Source organism: Labrus mixtus, chromosome 5 (assembly GCF_963584025.1).
Source record: "Labrus mixtus chromosome 5, fLabMix1.1, whole genome shotgun sequence".
In the NCBI taxonomy this organism is placed as follows: Eukaryota; Metazoa; Chordata; class Actinopteri; order Labriformes; family Labridae; genus Labrus; species Labrus mixtus.
Window position 1 is genome coordinate 559,210 of NC_083616.1, and position 14,006 is coordinate 573,215.

Below are 14,006 nucleotides of genomic sequence, written 5' to 3' on the forward strand. Positions count from 1 at the left end.
CAGGGTCCGCATGAATCTTTCAGCTGTGGCATTGGCTTGGGGCCAAAGCGGTGTGATCTTGCGATGTTCGAATCCTAGATAGTCTGCGAACTGGGAGAACTGATCACTGTTGAATGGCGGTCCATTATCGGTTTTTACAACTCTGGGGATCCCAAACATTGAGAAGACCTTGTCTATGACCGGAATGACGGTGTTTGCCAAAGTTGATCTTACACTCTCGACAACTGGATAACGTGTGTAATGACAACAATCAAAATACTCTCCCGTTGGGAGCGGTCCATAGAAGTCTGCACTCACACTGTGCCATGGAGATTCTGGTAGAACTGACATTTTTAGTGGCTCATTCTGTGTAACTGGTGTATTGACTTGACATGCGAGACAACTGCATACTGCTGTTTCTGCTTTTCGATCTATGTCTGGAAACCATACCTTGGTTCTGAGTAGTGTTTTAGTTTTAACAATTCCCTGATGTCCTTCATGGGCTAACCGTAGCACTCTCTCTTGTAGGGAAGTGGGAATAACTATTCTAGTTCCCCGCAGTACGATGTCTGAGTCATGTGATATTGATAGTTCACTGCTAACTTGTTTGAACTGCTTTAGTATGTCTGCATTACGTGACTTGTCCATGTTGTTCCATGTGTTGTGTCTGATGCACTCACCGACCTCTTGAAGGATTGTGTCTTTAAGAGTCTCAGCTTTGATCTCAGCGAGTGTCATAGCTTTTGGTATCGCATTACTCACGATGAAGTTAACATACTCCTCTGTCACTTTCGTTGCACGTGCGTTGTCAGCTGTGTCAAAACGGATGGGGTGACGGGACATGTAGTCAGCAGGGTTGTCAGCTCCTTTTCTGTACTCCACTTGAAGTCGTAGGTGATGTGGATTCCCGTTGTTGATACGTTTGATGATTAACCTGTATCTTAGCTCTCAAAATTGATTGCTCCATTTGATTTAAGTCTGGGTCATTTCCTGTGACATTTCTCCACACTTGATGAGCCCTAGACACATAAGCTCTTGGGTTTTCCTGTGGGCCTAATGATTCAATGAGAATATTATCAGGGTGCACATTTGTTGGAAACGTATCTCTCAATGCTCTCCACATCCGACCTCTACTTGCAGCTAACAATTCTGGATCATACACTGCAGTCGCCACATATCTATTAAGGCCTGCTGCTTGCAGAATCTCCTCCATCGCTGGGACCCCAATGAGACTAGCCAAAAGTCTCTTAATGTCTCCCATGGCAGGCTGTGTTCCCACCAAAACCTCTTCTAACTTTGAAATCCAAGGATGTGCTCCATCCTGAAGAGTGGGTAACTTTTCAAGTATGTTTGACATATCTGTACTTTGCCAAGGTTTATACTTTTTACCTTGCACAATTACTGGACACATTTTATCAAGTCTCTTTTCTTTTCTTGGACGTAATACATACCCCAAAGTGTCATACTTTTGAGACTTCTTCTGTATTTTCTTCTGTGTCATTTGCAGTTCCTGTAATTGCTTTCCCAATACTCGCTTAGTTTCTGGACTGGTAGATTCGCTTATGTTCACAAGACATCTATTTATAGTTCTCTCAACCTCTCTTAAAATCCTGCATCCATCATCTTCCACCCCTGCACTGGCTGCTAGCAGTGAAGATATGTAGAACCTTCTCTCTCTGAGTCTCCATCACTATCACTCTCATCTGTGATGTGATAGTTGCCCTCCTGTCTAATCACTGGGAGCTGAGGATAAACATCAGCAAACTTCACTTCCTTCTCATAAGGTGGGGGCTTCTTTGCTAATGCAGTATGTGAAAAGGATGTGTTAACCTTTTCCATTAACTTTCCTACTGCCTTATCATTTTTCTGTATTTCTTGCATACTGTGGTCTCTTTTTTCTCTCACAGCTTCTAACAATTTCTGTCCCTCATTCTTAAACAACTGCAGAATGCCAAGTTCAATTTGTCTTTTCTCCTTACGTCTTGTTCCCATTTTACCTTTCTTCTGATTTACCTTATATGTAGACACAAGCACCTGTATTGTTTTGATCACATCCGGGTTCAAAGTCCCCTCTACTGGCCAAGGCTGTTCAATGTCAGGCCAACGCTTGCTCCATTTTTCCCCTCTATTTTTGGAATATTTTTAACTAGAGGATTCGTCTTCTGTACTACATCAACCAAAGTGATTGCTTTTGTAATTTTGGTGTCCATCTTTGACATTACAATGACCCTCTTAGTTCCTCGTATTGTAAATCAAACTGAAATAGTTAAAAACTATTTTAGAAAGTACCGTGTTACCACACTTGAAAGTGAATAAATTTGCCAACCCCAAAGGAGACCAAAGCTTCTTACTATGAAAGCAAAAGCACTTGTTTATCACCTAATTCATCTAATCACACCTATTTATCTTAAATTATGGCAATAATGTCAATGTTCCATCTCAAAATAGCCCCAAATCAAGATAAATCATACTCAGATAATGAAACCAGCATTCACAGCATTTGAATCAAATCAACTTCTCCACAAATGATCAATCAACTCATCAATACTCCATTAATTAACCAAATGCTTCAATTAGTCAGTCTGCTGCCAAGATTTTCTCCTAAATAATTGCAATGTGATGTATCAGAAGAAATACTATAAGCCCCATATGTGAAAACAAACTAAGCATATGTCAAAAATGTTGACTATATAGAAATGTATACATGTAGAGAAATGCAGATGTTTGTTGAAAGAGTTTGTGGATAAAACCGCACTGGCCTTGATCAAGCTGGATTCAGGATCCCTAATCGCTGTCATCTGCTCACTTCCAGTGTTTGTGAAATAATGCCAGGTTTCTCATCATCTGCCTTTTGGACTGATCCAATTCAGACACTCCATCTCCTCCAGTTCTCACACAACATAGTAAAAACAGAGAAGACAAAAGAAAGAAACAAAACAAAAGTTTAGTGTCTTAGGGTCACCCTGAATTCATATACACAATGCAATAACAATTCAGTGAAATATGCACATATTCATATTCATTTTTTTTTCTATCTGTGGCAAAAGCTGTCTCCCTGCTGGGGGTGTGTTTTCCTTCCCTCTGTGTCCCCCAGAGAGAAGAAAAGTGGAGGAAGGGCTCTCTCTCTCCACTCCTCATCAAGAGGAGTAATCTAATTGACTCTCTATTTGAGGCAACGCCTCTTGGACCCTCCTTCTAAATTTAGCAAGGGCTTCCAGTATGAACTGACTGTCAAAGAGTTAACATCATCTCCAAACCCAGTGCAGTTAATGCACAGAGTCTACAGACACACAAAAGCCAGCACAATATTCTCCCAATCAACAGCCAAATACAAAATGTATCCTCTGAAAAACTAACTTCTCCACCTATTTTAAAGAAGACTCTTCATTCTTTTGAACAGACAAAATTCACAGCATAATGTGGTCACACACATACACACAAACAGACAGAAAGAGGAGAAAAATTCACACTCCAATCAGCCAGCAGTTTTAACTTTCTCAGACGATTTTCTTTTCTCTATTCCTACTCCCTGAATATGTGCACACTATCCTCACTGCACTCTCCACTTCTGTTAAAAAACAGATACTATATATATTTATCTATAAACGTCCTTTATTAGGCTCATTAGTTTTTATCAGATTATATAAACATCCTCTGAGGGGCTCATATTTTATCAAGTCGTATATATAAACGTCCCCTGAAACAAAGGGCTCATAGGTATTTTAACACTGATGAAGATCAGATTAAATAAACGTCCTCTGGAACAAAGGCTCATAGGTATTTTAACACTTATGAAACAAAAAATGTCCCCTTATCAGTTACTAAATCACCTTTAACCAATCTCCTGCTATATATGCCTATTTAATAATACAGCTATTCTATTTATCAATCACACACAAACAAGAACATTTCCGGATCATTTAAACAGCAACAAAAACATCACTTCAGCCTTTTACACACAAACACATTCCAGTGCACCAAGACTGTCCAGCAGCCTTTAAACACACACACACACACACACACACACCTCAAAAAAACACCGCACCTTAGTTCAAATTTTTTAAGTCGACTTATTTATAATTTTCCCTCTATCAAAAATGTTTTACTTTGGCCAAACTTTTAACAAATTGTCTTTTAACAAATTACTTCACACTGCATGCTTCAATGCACACTGTTTCTCTATTCAGCACTTTAATTTTTCCACTTTTCTCAAAACTCTTTTATCTCTCTTTTCATCTCTTTACTTCTCTTCTTTATTTCTCATCTATTTAATCTCTGTATTTCCTACATTATACGTTTAATTTCTCCAATTTTCCCATTTCCCTGGCCAGGGATCCCCTTTGTTTTATTTTTACTCAATTTGACTACTTCTTTAAAGCCAACTTTCACATCCAGTGTCTAATTTACACATGTCTTACCGTTAAAAGGATACGGGCCCTGTCCTTATTAAACTTGCATAGTTTTTTAGCTAACTGTTCTCTAGTTACTTGTTGCGCTTATACTAACTCTACCTTTCCATTTTATTCTCTTTTCTTTTCTTTATCTCTTATTCTCTTTTATTCTCTTTATCTCTTATTCTCTTTTATTCTCTTTATCTCTTATTCTCTTTTCTTTTATTCCCCTTTATTTATATACTTTTTAACTCAATAAACCCCAATTTAGACAGAGAATTACTCCAACATCAACACATCATTGCACTTCAGTTCTTTGACAGTGGAGCCAAATTTCAGACAGAATCAACTCCCCAATGTGTAAAAACAACACTCACGCTCTGAGGTGATGGAGAAATGCTCCCACTGAAACTCCCGTCCACTGCAGAAGGCCCCAACTGATCCTGTTCGTGACGCCAAAATTGATGTGGATTCCCGTTGTTGATACGTTTGATGATGAAGAAATTCGCCGTTGACACTGACTTGCTTACATAATGATCATTTTATTGACAAACAAGTTACAGCATCGCCAGGCTCGCCATGGTTCGACCTGGGAGAGACACAGCCAAAAGTGATCTCTCCTGAACATACACTGGGAATGCTATTTATAGACAATGTTACAGGGCACATGATGACATCTGTTTATCTGTTTGTTTTTTAGGACAACCCCTATTACTTCAACAGCAGCAGTCTCTGCAATTATATGTATGTCATAAACTTAAAGGCCAACACAGGTCACAGGTACAATCTCCTGTCTAGATGTCCCCGGGAAACCCTCTGGACATAAGGGTCCATTTGTTCACATTCCACTGCGGGGGATCCTAGCTTAGATCTAAGCATTTCCTGACACTCATAACTCATCCTGCGAACCACACCTCTAAACAAACTTTCCACTGAAGGAAACCCCTTTAACAGATGTGTCCAGTATACACTTAAAGATCACTATAATATCTCTGTCCTAGATATTTAATACACTTCATAGGGCTGAAGTCTTAGTCCCCATCTCTCAATTCTGGCAGGAGGTTTTGATCTTGGGTTGTTCCATATAATCTCTAGAGCTTTGTGGTCAGTTACTAGAGTTACAGGATGACCATAAATGTACAGATGGAAGTGTTCACAACTCCACACAATGGCCAGAGCTTCTTTCTCTGTCTGTGAATATCTCCTCTCCACATCGCTGAGAGATCGACTAGCATACGCTATTATATGCTTTTCTCCTTTTTCATCCTTTTGACTGAGAATAGCACCCAGTCCGACAGGGCTAGCATCCACAACTAACTCAGTCTCTTTGCTTGGGTCAAAGTATGACATAACTGTCTCACTTGTTAGACCGTTCTTTAGTGCTTGAAATGCAGCTTGCTGTTCTGGACCCCATTCCCAGGGCATGTCCTTTCTGGTTATCTTGCAAAGTGGCTCAGAGATAGAGGCAAAGTCTTTTATAAACCTGGAGCAATAACTGGCCATGCCCAGCAGGCTCTTGACTTCACTGACAGTCTGTGGTTCTGCAGCGTGTTGAACTGCAGCGACCTTCTTGGGGTCAGCTGAAACACCTTGTGCTGAGAAAACAAAACCGAAGAATTGAAGCCTGGATTTCTTGAACTCACATTTTTCACTGTTAAGTGTGAGACCGCTTTCTTTGAGTCTGTGGAACAGCACTCTTAGGTTGTCGTCATGTTCCTTCTTTTTTTTTTATCATCTTCTTATTTGGGATGGGTATACAACGATCAACAAACTGTACACAGAATGTCAGTATATCCCTTCCCTCCACCAACATGAACACATACATACATGCATGTCTGCATACATAGGCCTCCATGCATACACAGAAAAACAAAGAAAAAACAAGAAAAACAATCCTAACAATAATACTAATAATACTCTTCATAATAATAGTAAAAATAATAAGACGAGACAAAAACAAAAATAATAATTAGATATCATAACATCATTGCATTTATCATTGTTGACAACCTTTAGAAAATTCCTCCAAGCAACAGATCAATGGAAGCCAAAAGTCCTGAAAAATATGGCTACGGTTAAATTTTTCCAAAGTTAGTTTCTCTAACGGTAAGAATTGTGACAGTTGATCCAAAAACAACTTAAAGGTTGGCGGAGATTCATTTTTCCAAAAAATTAATATACATTTCTTGGCAAAATATGTTATAATTATTAATATTCTGCATTTTTTTCTATCTAACTGAAAATCTGGGGAGTCATTTAATAAATACAGACAAGGGTTTAAATCAAATTCCATTTCCAAAACAAATTTAGTAAAGGAATGAATAGACTTCCAGAAGTCCTTCAGCACATCGCATTGCCAAAAAATGTTCCATCTTCATTTTTACATCGCGGACACTTTGGTGAGTTATCTTCTGAGATTTTATGCATCTTTATTGGGGTGAGATAGAATTTATGAATAAACTTTAAATTAGCTTCCTTGATTTTGTTACTTGTATATGGGAAATGTATTCTTTCACAAATGTTTGACCAAATATTTTCATTTAAAAACAACCCTAGGTCCTTTTCCCAGATATTTAATAAAGTTAGAAAACATGAATGACCCGTTGTAGATAGGATACCATATACTTAGCTAATTTTACCTTTAATTGTTATTGAAGAAATTAATGTGTCCTCCATTTCTGATAATCCAAAGCGTAACTTTTTTTCTTTGATTAGTGATCCAACAACATTCCGAATCTGTAGATCTTTTAAAGAATCTGTGTTCAGGACGCCATATTCAGTTTTTAAGTCAATGAATGATTTTGGTTGAAAGTTTTTATGAAACAAATCTCTAAATTGTTTTATGCCGAAACTTGTCCATTTACTTATATTAATTGACGTTAAATGTTTTTTTCAAATCAGGATTTTGATGGATAGGAGAATACATAGAAGTATAGTTAGTGACACCAAGTGTCCTAATACAGTCTTTCCATGCTAAAAGCATATTGAAGACAGTGAAGCACTGATCCATGTTTTTTATCCTATTAAATTGTTTTATAAATATAAGGGAGTCCAAAGGCAAGGGATCAAAAAAATTGGCCTCCATCTGGACCCACAATGAGTCCTGTCTCCCCAGTGACCATGATATTAAATTACGTAATTGAGCTGACCAAAAGTAATACTGGAGGTTGGGGAGACCAAGGCCCCCCATGTTTTCTGGTTTCATGAGGTTTGTGAAACTAATCCTTGGTTTCTTATTGGACCAGATAAATTTAGAAATGTCTTTGTTTAAAAGTTTAAAAAATGCTGAAGATAAATAACATGGTAACATTTGGAAAAGAAAGTTAAATCTTGGTAGAACATTCATTATTATAACATTTATTCTTCCTAACAGAGATAATGGTAGAGTTGACCACTTACATAAATCTGCTTTTATCTTATCTATCAGAGGGGTATAGTTCTCTTTGAATAGATTGTCTAATTTTGGTGTGATATTTATTCCAAGGTATTTAAAGCCCCCAGGCGCCCATTGGAAAGGATAGGACCTATACATGTTTTCCGTTGCAGTCATATGCAAGAGGCAAGCATTAGATTTGTTAAAATTTATCTTGTATCCGGAGTATTTTCCAAATTGTTTTATTGTACTATATAAATGTGATGTTGAGTTTTCTGGATCTGTTATATATACAATTATATCATCTGCGCATAACAATATTTTTTTTTATCCTCAATCTTTAATCCTTTAATGTTTATATTGTCTCGTACACATCATCAATCAATCAATCAACTTTTATTTGTATAGCGTCAACTCATAACAAGTGTTATCTCGAGACACTTTACAAGAAGCAGGTAAAATACCTTACTCATTGTCTGTTAACATTACAAAAGAGCAGGTAAAAAGACCTTACTCATTGTTATGTTACAAAAAGCAGGTAAAAGACCATACTTATTGCTATGTTACAAAGATCCGGCCTATCCATCATGAGCACTTTAGCAAAGCAGCAAAAGTTACAGTGGTAAGAAAAAACTGCCTTATTAAAAGGCAGAAATCTTCGGCCGGATCCCCGGCTCATGACGAAACAGTCTTCACAGGCCTAGACTGCGCCGGGCTTGGAAAGGGATAGGGGGAGAGATGGGATAAGATGCAGGAAGAGGGATAGAGAGCAAGGGGGTGGGGGGAGGTAGACCGTCCATCAGCAATCCGGTGGGGAGGGGAGGAGAGGGGGTGTGGGGGGTTGTTCTGGCAGGCCGCCAACCCACGATCCGGTGGGGAGGGGAGGGGGTGTGGGGGGTTGTTCTGGCAGGCCGCCAACCCACGATCCGGTGGGGAGGGGGTAGTGGTGGGGTGGGGTGGGGGTTGTTCTGGCAAGCCGTCAGCCGACGATCTTGAGGAGCCTAGGAGAGCTCAAGAGCTCCCAGGAAAGTAGGTGGTTAGTGACTGAGATTTATAGATAGATACATGCAGTAATATGATGTACTGTATATGCACAGAGAGAGAGAGAGAGAGAGAGAGAGAGGAGCTCAGGGTGCCAGTTCCCCCAGTAGTCTAAGCCTATAGCAGCATAACTAAGAGCTGGTCTACACCAGCACCAGCCCTAACTATAAGATTTATCAAAAAGGAAAGTTTTAAGTCTAATCTTAAAAATACAGACTGTGTCTGCCTCCCGGACCCCGGCTGGAAGGCGGTTCCAGAGGAGAGGAGCCCGATAACTGAAGGCTTTACCCCCCATAGTACACTTGGAGACTGTAGGTACCACCAGCAGGCCTGCACTCCGGGACCGCAACGCTCTCGAGGGACAGTACGGCACTAGTAGCTCCTTAAGATAAGATGGTGCCTGGCCATTTAGAGCTTTGTAGGTGAGAAGAAGGATCTTGAATTCTATTCTAGACTGTATAGGGAGCCAGTGCAGAGAAGCCAGGACAGGAGTAATGTGGTCCCATTTCCTGGTTCTGGTCAGTACACGAGCTGCAGCATTCTGGACCCGTTGAAGAGTCTTTAGAGATTTGCCAGAGCACCCTGACAAAAGAGAGTTACAATAATCCAGTCTGGAGGTAACAAATGCATGAACTAGTTTTTCTGCATCACTTTGCGACAGGATATTCCTGATCTTGGATATATTACGAAGGTGAAAGTAGGCTGTTCTTGAAACTTGACTGATGTGAGAGCTAAAAGACATATCTTGATCAAAAATAACTCCTAGATTCCTAACAGTGGTGCTAGATGCCAGGCTGATGTCATTAAGGACAGTCACATCACTAGAAAAAGTCTCTCTGAGGTTCTTAGGGCCTAGCACAATAACTTCAGTCTTGTCTGAGTTAAGTAGCAAAAAATTTCTGGTCATCCAGGTCCTAACGTCCTTAAGGCATGTTTCTAGCTGACATAACTGACTGGTACCATCGGGCTTCATTGATACATAAAGCTGAGTATCATCTGCATAACAATGAAACTGTATGGAGTGTTTCCTCATCATATTTCCCAGAGGAAGCATATATAATGTAAAAAGAATTGGTCCAAGCACTGAACCTTGTGGGACTCCATGGCAAACTTTAGTGTGCATAGAGGACTCATCATTAACATGTACAAACTGAGATCGGTCTGATAAGTAGGATTCAAACCAACTTAAAGCTGTCCCTGTAATTCCAAGCAAATGCTCCAGTCTGTACAACAAGATCCGATGGTCAATGGTGTCAAAAGCAGCACTAAGATCTAACAAGACACATGACGCCAATGGTTCAACCACCATTGCAAAAAGCAAGGGTGACAATGGGCACCCCTGTCTTGTCCCTCTGGTCAAAGGAAAGTACTCAGAGGGGGCACCATTAGTGATGACGGCCGCTTTGGGGTTTTTATAAATTGATTTGATCCATTCGATGAAATTAAAGCCCACATTAAAACTATGAAGAACAGAGAAAAGGAAATTCCATTCAACCCTATCGAAAGCCTTCTCCGCATCTAAGGATAGAAGCAGAGAAGGCTTCTGGGAGTTGTCCAAATTATTTATTGTATTCAGAAGTCTCCTTATATTGTCCGCAGCATATCTCCCTTTTATGAAACATGATTGATCCGGATTTATTAATTTAGGTAGATTAGATTCGAGTCTGTTTGCTAATAGTTTCGTAATAATCTTATAATCATGGTCAAGAAGACTAATAGGTCTATGTGAGGAACAATTTAAGGGATCCTTGCCACTTTTATGTAACACACTAATATTTGCATAATTCATGGAGTTGGGGAGTATTTTATTATGACAAAAGTGATTAATCATTGGCATAAAAATTGACCGAACAGTCCAGAATTCTTTATAAAATTCGGCTGAAAAACCGTCTGGCCCTGGGCTTTTGTTTGTCGGCATGAATTTAGCTGTAGCCCAAACTTCCGCTTCTGTGAATGGCGAATTAAGGTGTTGTTGATCTAATTCAGAAAGTTTAGGTAAATTCATGCTTTGGAGATAATTATCCAATTCTTCTTGAGAGTAACTACTATCTGATTTATAGAGTTTGTTATAAAAGTCATAAAAAACTTTGTTGATTTCTTTTGGGTTATGATTTGTCTTATTGTCTTCCGAGCGAATTGCATATATAACCCTTTCTGATTGCTCTTTTTTTAGTTGATGGGCAAGTAATTCACTTGGTTTATTGCCAAATTCATAGTGCTTTTAATTTTTTTGGTAATTTCCTCTGAAATGTTGAGGTTTAATTTAACTCTAGCCATTATCAGTTGTCCCCAATTGTACTCTGTGGTGGCGGTATTATGGAGTGCCTCACATCTACCTACTTCTCTTTCAAGTTCTTTCTTTGCTTCCTTTCTTCCCGTTTTTTAAAAGAAACATATGAAATTATTAGTCCCCTCAAAGTGGCTTTTGCAGCTTCCCAGATGATATTGGACTCTATTAGGGGATCATTATTTTCCCTTATGTAATTAGCAATCCACCCTTGCAACATCAATAAAAGGCAACGTCATGTTCCTCCTGAGAAGCGCCGTAGACTATGATGTCATCACTGAGGTTCTTGACGCCAGAGAGACCTTGTAGTGTTTGACATATGGTGTTTTGAAACACCTCAGCAGCGGAAGATATGCCAAAACTAAGCCTTTTGTAGCGCCTCAATCCAAGGTGAGTCGTGAATGTAGTTATGTACCTACTGTCTGGATGCAGCTCTAGTTGGTGATATCCAGCTCTCAGGTCCAGTTTAGAGAACACCGTAGCTCCATTTAACTCATGTATCACGTCGTCCATGGTGGGAGTGATGTGACGTTCTCTTTCTATGGCCGTGTTAGCTTGCCGCATGTCAAGGCAGATCCTTACTTTGTTTGGAGCTTTAGGCTTAGGAGCCGCGACAATGGGCGAGACCCATGGCGTCGGGCCAGTGACCTCTTCAATGATACCATCTGCCTCCAGCTTCCGAAGCTCATCCTCAACCTTCTGGCGGATATGGAATGGCACTCGTCGATGAGGTTGACATGTGGGTTTGATGTCAGGATTTATATGTAGTTTCACCTGGAAATCTTGTAACTTTCCAATACCATGGAACAGTTCTGGATTGTTTTCCACCAGCTCATCAGCAACTGTGCTATGCTGTGGTTTGGATGATACTGCAGTGACTATTTTAATCAGACCAAGTGCTTTCGATGTTTTATAGCTAAGTACATTAAAACAGTCACCTTCAATGACATAGAATGTGCACCTTGTTTTTTCTGTCCCTTTTCCACACTGCACTTGAATGCACCACTGACAGGCAAAGGAACATTGGAGCAGAAGGGGTAAATCTTGGTCGCACTGTGATTGAGCTGTGGGCGTGGCATTAGTGTCTCAAAACACACTTCACTAATACAATTAGCTGAGGCTCCTGAATCGATTAGCACTTGCACATCACGGTCATTCAGCTTGATTTGCGTCTGTGGCAAGTCCAATGTATTGTCATCACTAACTGTGAACACATACTTATCATCACTGCTTGAGGAGTCATGTTGTGTTTCATTATCTGGTGCAGCTTTTGTAATGTGGTGGACTTTCCTGGAGTGTTGTTTAACAGTGTATTGGGGCTGTCTTTTGATACTGTCTTTGGATGTTGAGCGGCATTGTTTAGCGAAATGGTTTAATTTTCCACAGGCTCTACATTCTTTGTTTTTAGCGGGACACTCACCATCATGAGGATATTTGCCCCCACAGTTCCTGCAGCGGTTGTTGTGAGTGAGACGCTCTTTTTCAGGCCGCTTTCTGTTGTTTGGATAGTGCTTATCCACGGGTTTCCTGTTAAATGCATTCACCGAAGGCGTAGCTGCTGTGTGTTTTTCCATGCCACTCGCTTGCATTTCCGACAGTTCAAGTGTCCTTGCGTGATCAAGGAGCTAATCCAAAGTCATATTTGGTTCCCTCAGTGCCTTCTTCCGCAGCCTGGATGACGTACAGCACTGTATTATTTGAGTTTTTATCTCCACCGTAGTATCTGCAAACTCACAATTCTTAGCCAGCATCTTCAGTCTCATGTGATAACTGTCCAGACATTCTCCTGGTTCTTGCATGGCTTTTCTAAACATACAGTATACACTTGGTACTGTGCGTTCTTCTTGGGAGAGAAATAGCCAGTTAGCTTCTCCTGCACGTCTGCATATTTATCATCCTGTGCTGCTAACGTGTCATATATGTCATGTTCTCCTGTGATACGCAACAGCAATGCTTTAACTCTTGCATCTCCAGTAATGTATGGAAGCGATTAGTGATCAGAATTCAAATGATAAAGCTAATTTGAAAATTCAAATGCTTTTTAATTTTCAGATTATGAGTGTATTATTTGACTCAAAAATAAAATGATGATTCATTTATCTAATTAGAATTTTAGTTTTCAACTTCAAAAATGCACATTCTTTGACTAAATTAAAATGAGGAAGAAAATGACATTTGCTTTATCATTTTCAAAAAATGCCAGATGAGGCGAGCGGGCAGAACGCGCAGTACGATGGGTGGCGGGGTGAATCTTTACCACTAGGGCAGACTTTAGTTCACACTGTGACTTTAGTTCAGCGCACACTGAACTTTCAGCGAGCATGACGCAGCAGCTTTATAACCAGAGCTGCCAAGTCTCACGCGTGACACCATGCCCACTATCTCTGACCGTGAGAGTCACTCAGCATCTGCACGCTGTGAAATTCACACAGACGTGTCCTAAGACCGGTTTATTGATAGATTATAGATCACTCTCTTCTCTGCTTAACTTAGTAACATTAAAAAAGATTATCGATTGAATTTTCTGTTTCAAATAATCTCTCCAGCTCTGTGCACAAAGTGTCTCTCATCCTCTGTGCGTAATGGCTCACACTCTCCCTCTCGACCGACTGTATGAGCTCTCTCTCCCTTTCAGAGGTTGTTTTGTAGTTATTAAAAGAATAATCAACTACAAGGCTAAAATTAAATCAAAATCAGGGCAACAACTAGTTTGGAGCTTGTACCAGCGTTAAAGATTCACCCCGCTACTCATCGTAGTGCGCGTTCTGCCCGCTCGCCTCATAGACTGTAAATATTACGTTCACCTGCCTGGGAGCTGGAGTCTGACGTCACTTTCCTGCGCCGTTCACTTTGCCATTTCGTTTTCGAGTTGGTTTGAATTATGATCACTTTTTAGCACGGCAAGTTTGAAAACGGAAAGCCAAAGACCTTTTCG